The sequence below is a fragment of the Oryctolagus cuniculus genome, chromosome 17 (assembly GCF_051225735.1).
Source record: "Oryctolagus cuniculus isolate XC-2025 breed Fujian yellow rabbit chromosome 17, ASM5122573v1, whole genome shotgun sequence".
Lineage (NCBI taxonomy): Eukaryota > Metazoa > Chordata > Mammalia > Lagomorpha > Leporidae > Oryctolagus > Oryctolagus cuniculus.
Genome location: NC_142883.1, coordinates 68,953,815 through 68,967,343, shown reverse-complemented (window position 1 = coordinate 68,967,343; position 13,529 = coordinate 68,953,815). Strand labels below are relative to the sequence as shown.

The 13,529-nt window shown below is 37.4% G+C and overlaps 1 long non-coding RNA gene across 1 annotated transcript; it reads left to right on the top strand.

The window, feature by feature from the left end:
- Positions 1–5,571: 5,571 nt before the first annotated feature.
- On the top strand, positions 5,572–8,817 carry LOC103346818 (uncharacterized). The gene is made up of 3 exons (XR_016223750.1): positions 5,572–5,804; positions 7,139–7,316; positions 8,428–8,817. It is a non-coding gene; the product is annotated as an uncharacterized LOC103346818 (long non-coding RNA).
- The last annotated feature ends 4,712 nt before the right edge of the window (positions 8,818–13,529 follow it).

Sequence of the window (13,529 nt, the reverse complement as noted above, 5' to 3'; positions counted from 1 at the left end):
AACTTCAGCATGTGAAAATCCAACTTTCCAAATACCATTGTAGAAGAGGCTGAATTCATCTTTAAAGTATTATTTACTTACTTTCTTATTTATTTATTTAAAAGGCAGAGATACAGAGAGAAAAAGAGAGGGAGACAGAGAGAGAGACATACACACACAGAGAGAGAGAGAGACAGAGACAGAGAGAGATCTACTAATTCTCTCCCCAAATTGATTGGCTGCAACTGCCAGGGCTGGGACAGATCAAAGCCAGGAGCCTGGAGGCTCTTCTGGCTCTTCCACATGGGTGCAAGGGCCTAATGTGCATTAGCACAAAGGTGATTGGAAGTGAAACAGCTGGGGCTTGAATCGGCATCCTTATGGGATGCATAAACTGCAAGTGGAGGCTTAACCTTCTATGCCACACACAGTGCCAGCCCTGAAGAGACTGAATTCTACCAAACTTTAAAGGAAGGACCAATCCCCACTCTTATTCAAAACAATTGAAAGGCACAGAATCAATCCAAACCCATTCTTTGAGACCAGCATTACCTTAATTACAAAAGCAGAGAGATGCAATAAAAAAGAACTATACGCCAATATCCCTAGTGGATCCTGATGCAAAAATTCTCAATAAAATAGTATCAAATAGAGTCTAGCAATACATCAACAAGATTATCTACCCAAGGTAGAATTTATTGCAGGGATGCAGATTTACATATGTAAATCAATAAATGTGTTATTTAAAATCAACAAAATGAAAGATAAAGCCATATGATTATCTCAATAAATGCAGATAAACATTTGACAAAATATGACATCCTTTCGTGATAAAAATCTTTAAAAATTGGGTATAGAAGAAACACGCCTTGACACAATCAAAGCAATATATGACTAAACCACAGGCAGCATCATATTGAATGGGGAAAAGCTGGGATAAATTCCACTAAATCTGGAGCTAATGACAACCATTTTCACCATTATTTTCAATATACTTCTGGAAGTTTTAGTCAGAGACATTAGGCAAGAAAAAAAATCAAAGTGATAAGGAGGAAGTACAATAATCCCTGTTTGCAGTTGATATAATTCTTTATATAGAGAAACCAAAAGACTATTAGAAGGGCTGGCAGTGTGGTATAGCAGGTAAAGCCACAACCCAAAGTGCTGGCATCCCAGATGGGCTCTGGTTCGAGTCTTGGCTGTTCCACTTCCAATCCAGCTCTCTACTATTGCCTGGAAAAGCAGTAGAAGACAGCCCAAGTCCTTGGGCCCCTGTACCCATATGGGAGGCCTGGAAGAAACTCTGGCTCCTGGCTTCAGATCAGCACAGCTCTGGCTGTTGTGGCCATTTGGAGAGTCAACCAGCAGATGGAAGACCTCTCTCTGTCTCTCCCTCTCATTATTTATAAATCTACATCCCAAATAAATAAATACAGTCTTAAAAAAAAGAAAAAGAAATAAAAGACACAAAAATTGGGAAAATCTCACATGTTCATAGATTGGAAAAATTAATATCAAAATATCATACTACCCCAAGTAATTGATAGATTCAAAGCAATCCCAATTAAGACACCAAGGACATTCTTCACAATTATAAAAACATGATCCTAAAATTCATATGGAAAAATAGAAGACCCCAAATGCTTAAAGCAATCTTAAATAAAAATGAAGCTTGAGGCATCACAATACCAGATTTCAAGGCATACTAGAGGGCTGTTATTATTAAAACAGCCTGGTCTGGAACAAAAAAAGACATGTTGACCAATGAGACAGAAGAGAAACCCCAGAAATGAACTCACATATTGGCAACCAACTAATATTTGACAAGGGAAATAAAATCACTCCCTAGACAGAAAGATAGTTTGAAAAATGAAAGAGGAAGCTATTTTGGAGAAGAATTTTGTGTTCAGAACAATACTACTGACAGGTTACATAAAATGACATTGAAGAAATGACCTCTAATTTTATAGAAATAAGTGTTAACTTGGAGAGAACAAGCTTTGACAGGATCCTGAGATTGGAAATTACTGGAGTAAAGGGAGGTGATATTTAAGGCAGTGAGTAAAGGTATTACTGCTGAGTGACATAGTCATACATGATCAAATTTTCCTTCATCTGTGTTTTCTAATCCTTAAATAATAATTATGAATTATATTTGCAACAGTTCACAGTTTTTAAACTGTGAAATGAATATGTAGCACTAAAAGGCAGACCAAGGCACTAAATGATACATTTCTAAAGTTAGAGAAAAAAAGGACCTCTTGACAATTCCCATATATGCAGTATATGTACTAGTTATCATTTTGTTTAGACTTCTAATACCACAGAAAGATTGAAAAATCTCAAAGGCTCGGTACACATCATATAATTCTATACTAGTCAAAGATAAAAGTTCTTAATCATAACAAATTTTGAATTGTTTATAAAATAAGAGGAAAATGTAAAAAGTAACCTATTTTGTAATTAAAGTTTTGAAATTTTATTTCAACTCCCTCTTGAAAAATGCTGTGTTACACACATTGTTGTCTTTGAAATGGGTAATGGCATGCATGCATGGTATTCTGAACAGGAAGAGTCACTGCATTAGCAGTTCTTGTGGGCCAAATTCAGCTCCTCGCTGTTTTTGTAAGTAAATTTTTGTTGGAATACAACCACATCTATTTACTTATAGCCTATACATATTTTAGGCAACAACAGAGATATTATGGTTCATAAAGCATAAGGTATTTACTTTCTGGCTCTTTACAAAAAGGTTTGCCAGAACTAGGCTTAGAAGATCAAAGACCCTTTGATATGTTTTAAAAGGTTTTATCCATCATTCAGAAATGTTACAGAGTATGGAACATTGTACACAATCCCTCAACAATAGTCACAATAATTTGAGTGTCTATCATTTGAGCATTAATGCACTGGGAGCCAAACCCAAAAATCTCATGATTAGTCACTTTTTACAAACAGATCAGAAAGCCAGAGTAGCATGGGGCTTTTCTTTGTACATCAATAGATATCTCAAATATTAACTAAATTTATTAAGATGTGTCATCAAACCAAAGGCTTTAAATATATGGTAATGGTGTAATAATCAGTATACTATAGATCTATCCTCATTGTGAAAATGAATGCATTATACATTATTTTATTGATTGGCTATTAGACTACCTCCAACTTAATGATTTTGCAGTATCCTTAATGTTCTTAGTTACACATGTAATATATGTATGAAATATTTTAAGCAATGTAGGCCTTTTTATATTACATATACTGTCCCATTATGTTATATATAATACATTATAAATGGCTTTAACATAGATGTGAATATTAATGCATAATATTTCTTATTTTCTTTAGGATCAAATTCAAGGGAAATAGTTACAAGGTAGAAAGGATGATATATTTCAAATTTGAGCATATCTTACTAATGCACCCATTTAATTTACCAACAGTGTATGAGAATAAACTTCTTCATGTTTGTCAACCCAGTTATTGTTTTTCAATAAAGCATGATCATTATGACCAATATCATTATCAATATGAAAAAATAATAACTGATTAATAATTAATTTTGGTCATCTGTATGTTTTTATTAAAGTTTATTTGTTTATTTGAAAGATACAGAGAGAGAGAGGGAGAGACAGAGAGAGAGAGCTTCCACCCACTTTTTCACTCCTCTGATGGCTGCACTGGTTAGAGCTGCACCTGGCTGAAGCCAGGAGCCAAGATCTCCTTCAGAATGAGTGGCTGCCACATGGGTGGCAGGGGCCCAATTACTGGAATCATCTTTTACTGTTTTCCTTAGCCATTATCAAGGAGCTGAATCAGCAGTGGAGTAGTCAGGGGGCAGGGGATATGGCATAGGAGGTTATGTCTCCACCTGCAGGACAGACATCTCATATGGGCACCAGTTCAATTCCTGGCTGCTTCACTTCCCATCCAGTTCTCTGCTGATGACCAGAAAAGGCAATGAAAGATGGCCCATGTGCTTGGGCCCCTGCATACACTTGGGAGACCCAGAGGAAGATCTTAGATCCTAGCTTGGGATCATCCCAATTCTGACCATTGTGGCCATTTGGGGAATGAACCAGTGGACAAAAGGCCTCTCTCTCTGTAACTCTGCCTCTTAAATAAATAAATACATCTTGGCCGGCGTCGCGGCTCACTAGGCAAATCCTCCACCTTGCGGCACTGGCACACCGGGTTCTAGTCCCAGTTGGGGCACAGATTCTGTCCCGTTGCCTCTCTTCCAGGCCAGCTCTCTGCTGTGGCCAGGGAGTACAGTGGAGGATGGCCCAAGTCCTTGGGCGCTGCACCCCATGGGAGACTAGGAGAAGCACCTGGCTCCTGGCTTCGGATCAGCGCCGTGCACTGGCTGCCGTGCGCCGGCCGTGGCAGCCATTGGAGGGTGAACCAACAGCAAAAGGAAGACCTTTCTCTCTGTCTCTCTCTCTCACTGTCCACTCTGCCTGTCAAAAAAAATAAAAAAATAAAAATAAATAAAATAAATAAATCTTAAAAATATGTAGAAAAAAGAACTGGGGCAGCCAGGATACAAACTGGCACCCATATGCATTGCAGATATCATAGATGGTGGCTTTGCTATGACACTAAGTTGACCTCTCCTTTATGTTTTTATTTTTAACAATTTAAACCTCTTTAAATTGTGAAGTTCATAGTACAAACTACAAATGTCTTTAGATGTTTTCACATGTTTGTTCTGGCTTAACTTGCAGCTTGCATGTAGCAAATTTTAATTCTTAAAACTTGAGAGCCATAATGAAATAGATCTGCTATGACCTTTTTTATGAAATGAATTTTTCATTCCATAAACTCCACATTTTTCAGGATTTTTACAACTGTTGTTAACCTGTTTATATTTTCATAGTATGAAATCATTGGTGTTCAATATTTGCTTTTCTTGAGTTCAAACCTAAATATTTGGAGAAAGAAAATTTATTATGGCAAATTAGGTACAGTTTTTATGCTTGAGATATTTATGTGTGTTATGTGTATTCTAAATAGTACAGCTTCATGCCTCCTGCTTTTGAAGCAGTGTATGGTGAGCACTTGAGAGAGACTATTAAGTGTTTGAATGTGTATTTTAATATAAATATGTAACTTCCATTTCACTCCATGTAGCTAAGTGATAATTCACATGTGTGGTTATCCTATTAATAGTGGGCTTTATAATTCTTTGAACCATTCATAAATAATAAATTTGTACTTCTCCATATTACTAATGCTTACTTCTCTTATAGTTATTCCTGTTTTGTAAACACCAAACACATAAACTGTTTTCTTGTTGCTTTAATTTTACATTCTTATGTAACATTTGATGCATACAAAAGAGTACAGTTGATATGTTGAGATATAAAGCACAAGTTAGCACTCTGAACCCATCACTTGAGATCAGCACTGTATTTGCTTTGGCCAACTGCTTGTTCTCTTATTATATATAATATGTATATACATATATAAAATATAATTCATGTATATAAATTTATGTGTGTAAATATATGTGTATAAATAAAATATACCATATATATGCATATAAGTATATTTATGTAATATGTATAAAAACCTCATTGCATTGGGAAAAAATTTCTTAACTGACATTGATTTTCTGTTTATTTCTATTTTACTAAGCTGGCATGGAAAGGGATCTCAGTATTTATCCATTCCTCCCTTTATTGGCCCTTACCAGGAGTGATGTATTTGTAAAGCAAAAGCTGCATTCTCACCTGCAAACATAAAATGAAGCATGAAAGGAATCTTTTCTGTAATGGAAACAAGTCTGGGAGACATCTGCTGGAAAGGAATGAAAAGCACAAGTGAGTTCCATCTCTCACAGAATCCAGTGGGTTTTACCACTTGAAATGCTCAGTTTTCATGAACTTACAATGTCAGCAGCAAACAAATGAGAACATCAGCCACAACACCCATTTTATACTATATCAATTTGTGCGGGATGGAAATTTCAAAGTGTATTTTTGTCAAAACAAAGTTGCTACCAAAATTGTTCTTAAACATCTAAAAAGGAAACCATCTAAAATCTTGAATTGTGTGTTTAAAATAAATATTTGGGTGAATTTTTACAATCTGCAATTCGGTTACTCTGGGCAAGTATAATAAATCCCTGTAATTCCATAGCACATGGTTTCAGATCAACACAAAACCAGAAAATTAAACAGCCATGTACACATCAGTAAATCCATTCAAGAAAATGGCCAGGCATGGAGCAGGGAGACACCAGGACCCTGTCTTGCAACACAGACTTGGGCACATAGGAAAATCTGTAGGCAGGGTCTGGCAAGATGAGGCATCCCCCAGCTGCAGGGACCTGCTGGGAGGCCCAGATACCACGGCAGCCCTGAGAGTTGTTGCATCTAATCTCAGAGCCTGGACCACACTGCTGACCTTGGTGCCTCAGCTCCAGCCTCTGAGGTGGCTGGCCCACAAGGTGGCTGACAGTCCAGGGCGTGTCCTGTGTTCCCCAGGCCAACCCACCTCCCAAAGCCAATGCACCACTGAAGCCCAACCCTGCATGGGGCTTCACTTTGATGTGGCCAAGAGGAGAGGGCCTCTGTGCACCCAGCACCACCCAGAATGTGAAAATCTCAGAGCCACTTTGCAGATCCACCTCTAATCATGGCTTTGCTGCCAAGATCCACAGGCAGTGGCCAGAAACCACAAACCTGACCAGAGGCACAAATGCCCTCTGACCCAAGCCCTGGAGCTGGGTAGAGGGCAAGGAGAGGAACCTCTGAGTGCTGCTGGCCACGCTGCCCAAGCTGCCCATGCTACAGTGGAACTGGGCAGGCAGCCCCTGGGTGCTGTGACTACATGAGAGGCGGGGAAGAAGCAGTGGTGCTGCATCCTGCTGGTTATGAGCTGGACACGGCCACGGGGCAGCTGAAGGAGCCACTGGTCAGAGAGCTCTGCAATACCTGGTGAGAGTTCCAGAACCAGAGCACCTGGCCCCTCTTCCAGGCTGATAATGGTGGTGAGTGCACCAGGCTCTGGAGGCTGAGGGCTGCCAGTCTGAGTGTGGCAATGCCAGCAGCAGGGCTTTTGAGTGTCCTTCCCTCCATCAGCCAAGGACTCAAGGAGAAAGCATTCACACTCGTGCGTGTTGTCCTATTTTCCTTTTCCCTGCCCCAAGCAGAGGTGCGGGTTGCTCTCTTCACTTCTCAAGCTAGGGATCACCCCCTTCTGGGGGCCCCTCACCACCCAGGGTGTAATGTGCCTCATGACCATCAACATATCACTGAATGGTTTTCTTATGGAAAAGCTGCAGGAGCCCAAGGAGAAGCAGACAGGCTTTCTTTTAAGGATTTCAAAAGGTAGATTTGGTTTGTCATGTTCTTGCAGTAGCTGATCATCTTCCTATATCTTGGTTGAAAGAAATATCAGAATTGGCATTAACTGAAAAATGCAAATATTTTTAAACTAAAAGATTAGTATGCTTCAGGGATAGCTGTTTTATTAATTTCATGTTACCATAGTAAAATATATCTTCTTTTAAACACAAAAAAATCAAAAGCCTTTCAATGATGGCATGCCATCATTTGCTAGCACATCCTAATCTCAGAAGTATATGAAAAGTTCACATCTTAGACTGGAAAATGTTAATTTGTATTGAAATGTCATGAAACTTTGAATAATAAGAATGATGTAATATTTATGGGGATTTTAAGCTTGAGTGTTTGAAAGTGGAATGTTTTTGCTTGTTCTGAGTTTGGCTATGACTCTGGTTTTAATTATCCATGTGCTATTGTTTGCTGGAGTTTATATGTAATTCTTTCATTAATATATTTCAACAAACCATGCTTTTTTCTCCCAAACTTTTCGCTACTCATTGTTTCCATTAGTTTCATTCCTATTCTTTATGATCCATTTTTTTTTTCACTGATCCAGTTTTACTCTGTAGGTCATATTTCCCCCATTTTTATACTCTCAATCACTATGCTAGTTGCGGTAACAATTTTCCATCCCTTTTGTGTGTTGTCACAGTAATTCTTAAATAGTATTTCTCTCTTCTGATTTCTAAAAAAATTAACTGTCTTCTCTGTTTAAATATTTTTAATCATTTATGTTATACAAAGGTTAAAATTCCTTAAAATGCCATGAGGTTTTTTATTTTCTAATTTTATATTTGCTCTATTTCATTGTTATTTCAGGAACTGTGAAGGGAGTGCATGGCAATTTGTTTTGAATTATTATTTTCTGGGATTTTGTCTTAGCTCCGGTGTCTTATTGACTCACTTTTCTTGACCACTTGTGTATCTTCTCCTTAGTTATCAAAGATAGCAATAGCCTTGATCTCTTTTTAAGCAAGAAAAGAAAAGCATTAAAAGACAGAGCATGTAGTTCACTTGGTCAGATGACCACCTGTGGTTTGTCTTGGTCTTTGTGTACAATTCTGTTTGCTCATTAATTTCTTTATCTTCCCAGAACTCAGCAAAAGAGTGATTCCATAACCATGTTCCTGTATTGATTGGGACTCAGAGTAAGGAAGAAGAGAAGTGGAGGGGTTCAAGAAGCTAATGTTAAATGCTGTGTAGGTAAAAGATGCTGGGAAGTTCTCTAACCAAGCAGATTATTCCATATGTAAGGCTATAGGGATTGTAAGTAACTGTAGAATACTTTGCACAATATATCAAGTTCTGTACTATCATGATCAGTATAAGATGTAAAAGCACTTATTTTCTGTGTGTCTGTATGTAAATAAATTCTGATAGATTAATTAACATTCATATATTTTATAGAATTACTTCATCAATTTATTTTAAAGAAGCATCATTTTTGGGGCCAGCGCTGTGGCTCAGTGGGTTGACACCCTGGCCTGGAGCACCGGCATCCCATGTGTGCACTGGTTCTAGTCCCAGCTGCTCTTCTTCCAGTCTGGCTCTCTGCTGTGGCCTAGGATGGCAGTGGAGGATGGCTCAAGTCCTTGGGCCCCTGTACCCATGTGGGAGACCTGGAGGAGGCTCCTGGCTCCTGGCTTTGGATTGGCAATAGCACCGGCCATTGCAGTCATGTAGGGAGTGAGCCAGTGGATGGAAGACCTCTTTCTCTCTGTCTCTACCTCTGTCTGTGGCTCTGTCTTTCAAATAAACAGAATAAATCTTAAAAAAAAAAGAAACATCATTTTCACTTGTATGGAAAGGGGAATAACTGTTGTACAGTGAAAAGGAAATTCATTCATCAATGAAACATAAAAATATTCAGAAATCATTTACTGGAATATTGTATGTTGTTATGTGTTTGATTATAGATGACACAAATACACCGTCTATATTCTGTTTTGCTTAAAATTTCTGCATGTGTGACTTTATTTTTACCTTATAACCCCAATTATTTTGGTATCATAAGATGGAAAATGAGTTCTATATTGGCCAGGACATGCTTAGTTTTCCAGTTCTAAATATTCAAATGTTATAAATAACTTTAGAAATAAATATATTTATTTACTATACTAATGCCTTTCCAAAAATTTTGTAAACCTCTATCTTCTTTTGTATATACTGATAATACCTCTGCTACGCTACTGGAATTTACAGCTTTGTGTAATGCTGAAGAACTGAAACTGTCTTGTTCATGGCTTAAAGGACTAAGCACGGCAACTTTACTGGAAGCAAGGTATATACCCTACATACATTATATGACTCTTGCAAAAGCATGTATTGATATGGAAAAGTCAAGTAAGTGTGAATTATGATGCTTTCTTAGGTGAAAAGAAGTCAATAAATGCTAATGATTTAACAGTCACAGACATTTAGAATTAGAGGGATCTTAGAATGCAGCAATTAATTTTTATGAGAACATTTATGCATTTATTTTTGATATAAGGTCAAAATATTTTATTGAGTATAAAGTTAGTGGTGAGAAAATTTAGACTATTTTCATAAATGTAGAAATTTCATATTAGGCTTCTTAATGTCAATTTGCATTTTAAAGCTTATCACCTAGTATATTTCTGTTATTATTCAATACTAACAATAATACCTAATACTTATTCTATGTGCTAAATAACGTACTTGGTCTCCTGTGCCCAGAAGAAGCTGCTGGCTCCTAGCTTCAGACAGGCCCAGCTCTGTCCATTGAAGCTATTTGTTGAATGAACCAGTAGATAGAGTCAGTTTGTCTGTCTGTCTGTCTGTCTCTCATAATAATAATAATAAAATTAAAAAGTTGTATTCTATCTATTTGAATAGCAGAGTGATAGGGAGGGAGGAAGGAAGAGAGAGAAATTGATCATCCATCATCCATCCATCCTCAAATGGCTGCAACAGTTAGGCTGGGCCAGGCTGAAACCAGGAGCCAGAAACTCAATGATCTGGGTCACCCATGGGGTGACAGGAGCCAAAGTATTAAGTCATTTTCCACTGCTTCCCCAGTCACATTATCAGGGAGCTGGAATAGAAGTGGAGCAGCTGGGAGTTGGAGGTAGTGGCTTACCACACTGTACCACAGCACTGATCCCATTTTCCTTAGAGATTTATTTAGTTGAAAGGAGGCTGGCAGAGAGAGGGAGAGACAGAGTGAGAACTAACAGATTCTTAATCATTTCCAGGGTTCAATGTAAAGAAAATGATTTGCAGTTTGGAGCTGACATTGTGGCTCAACATGTTCAGCCACTGCTTGTGATGCCAGCACCACATATACACACCAATTAATTTGGTTATTTACTTGGCAGTAGGAAATATCTGCATATTTGGAAATTTTTGAATGGTATTAATTCATTTGGTTTTTATATCATATTTTAGGTCTTATAATGTTTTAACTGATGATATTTTAAAGGCTTTTTCTGTGTTCTATCAATAATGTTAACAGTTTGATTTTTCAGTGACCACAGTATTACCATTTAGGCAGCATATTAGGCAAGACATCTCAACAGAATAATTTCCCAATGAACTGTACTATATTAGGATATTTTTAAATTTAAAAAATAGTATTTCTTGCAGAGCTCATAGATAAGTTATAATCAATATTGAAGATATTTACACTGTTTTATCACTTTGATTTAACTATTTGACAAACTAAATGATAATAATTGTATACGATTACAGCTTTTTTAAATTGAATGCATTTAATGATGAAATAATATATTTTAATTTCCTTACTCAAAGCCTCAGAGAAAGAATTTCATTATTTATCAAATTCAGGAAAGTGTAAAAATGAACTTCTATCATACCTAAAATATGGAAAAATTAGTGTGTAATAAAATGGAGCTTTTGGAAGTCTCACAGAAAAAATTGTAATTACATTGATCAAAATTTTCTCAGCCTTGTAAATTCTGGAAATCATTAGGTATTCTATACTGTTTCTACTTAATATTACCATACCTTAGAACTAATGGGATATTTAACTGTTTTTTAAAAATAAAATTGAGGAACTGGCATTTGGTATAGCTACTTAAGCTACCACCTGCAGTGCCAGCATCCCATATGAATGCTGGTTTGTGTCCCAGCTGCTTCACTTCTGATCCAGATCCCTGACAATGCATCTAGGAAGTAGCAGAAGATGACCTGAGTTCTTGGGACCCTGACACCCATGTGGCACCCAGGAGAAATTCCTGGCTCTTAGATTAAGCCTGGCCCAGCCTTGGGTGTTACAGTCATTTAGGAAGTAAATCAGCAGATAGAAAACTCTCTCTCTCTCTCTCTCTCTCTCCTTCTCCTTCTACCTCTGTAACTCTGCCTTTCAAATAAATAAATCTGTAAACCTAAGAAAACAAAAATAATTTTTGCAAGTTTTCTTAACTGGCATATTTAATTATAAAGATTCCAGCAATGGCTAGAAAAATCATTATACCATATCAAGTTGTGCCAAATATTAGCTATTTGGAAGCAGAAGATGTAGGTATCTTTTTGAAAGAAGAAATAAATATGGAACAAATTATTCAGAAACTGTTTTCTTTCTTTTTTCTGCTTTCTTTCCTCTTCTTCACCCAGCCTCCATCTTTGATGCTTGACAACATTTTATTGATGTTGGAAGAAGAAATGGGAAATTTCTAACAGAAGTCTGTACTTAATTTCATTAGCTTTGGTATAACACTAACTAAATATATAATTAATATTTTAAATTATAACAATTGTAAAATATAAAACTAAAAATAACTTACCTTAGGTTAAATGAATTGGGATAAACAAGTGCATTTCCTCTAGCTACCTCCCCTATGCCTGTAGAGATTGGTGTTAGGACATTTAAGAAGCCATATTGTGCTGGAGCAGAGAGAAGAGGAAAAGAATCAACAAAAGTCAGGAGATGTTAATAGTTTTGGGTATTGGGAGGAGCAGCAAGCCTAAGACAGAATTCTGTAACTAATTTAGAATTTGCAATCCAAATTTGTGAAGGCTATGGCGAGTACTTAGATTTAAGGGTCATAAACTCTTATTCCTTTTTTTTTTTTTGACAGGCAGAGTGGATAGTGAGAGAGAGAGAGAGAGAAAGGTCTTCCTTTACCGTTGGTTCACCCTCCAATGGCCGCTGCAGCCAGTGCACTGCGGCCGGTGCACCGCACTGATCTGATGGCAGGAGCCAGGTACTTATCCTGGTCTCCCATGGGGTGCAGGGCCCAAGCACTTGGGCCATCCTCCACTGCACTCCTTGGCCACAGCAGAGAGCTGGCCTGGAAGAGGGGCAACCGGTACAGAATCTGGCGCCCCGACCGGGACTAGAACCCGGTGTGCCAGCACTGCAAGGCGGAGGATTAGCCTAGTGAGCCACGGCGCCGGCAACTCTTATTCCTTTCAACAACCTTATTCAACAACATGATTGCCAATTCTTCATTCCAACAGAAGATTTAGAGATTTGCTCTCAGGAAAGAAAGACAAAGAAAGTCTTCACAGAGGACTGCACTATCAAAGATGAGACACTATTTTCAACAATTTCTCTCCAGAGAATTGGTTTCAATAGATGATGTGACCTATACTGACTGACATTTGGACATCTGTCAACAAAGGATCTCAGGTTCTACATAGTCCCCTACAGTGGGCTAGCCATATGACAATCCTGCATAGAATTTATAAACAGTTTTTTTGTGTGTGTGTTCACTTTTAACTGTTTACAGAATCTCTTTCTGCTTGGAAAATAACCTATTAAAGTAAAATTTGGGGCATTAATCTTATTTACTTTATCTAGTCAACCCTGCACTTCATTGAAAAGTGCTCTTGAGATCCAGAGGTGTTCTTTTTTAATAATCCCCTTCCTAGTATTTTCACCATTTGAAATGTATAAATATCCAACTATAATGAGATCATTTTCAGGTAGAATTACGTAGTTGTGTTCCTTATAGATGTTTTATTTTCTCTTTCTGATTAATAGTACTTAATTCTGGAAATTAAGCTTTCTCTGAAATGCTTTCAAAATTGGCACCAAATATTTCTTGCTCAAGATCATAGTTCATAATAGTATGTGTGTAGATATTTGTAAAAGGTGAAAGATTAAATGATTGGAAGAGAAACCAGAGTATATGTGTGTAGATATTTGTAATATTTTACTATTCTAACTAGTTTCCTACTTGTTTGCTACTTTCATAGAAAAGTTAGGAT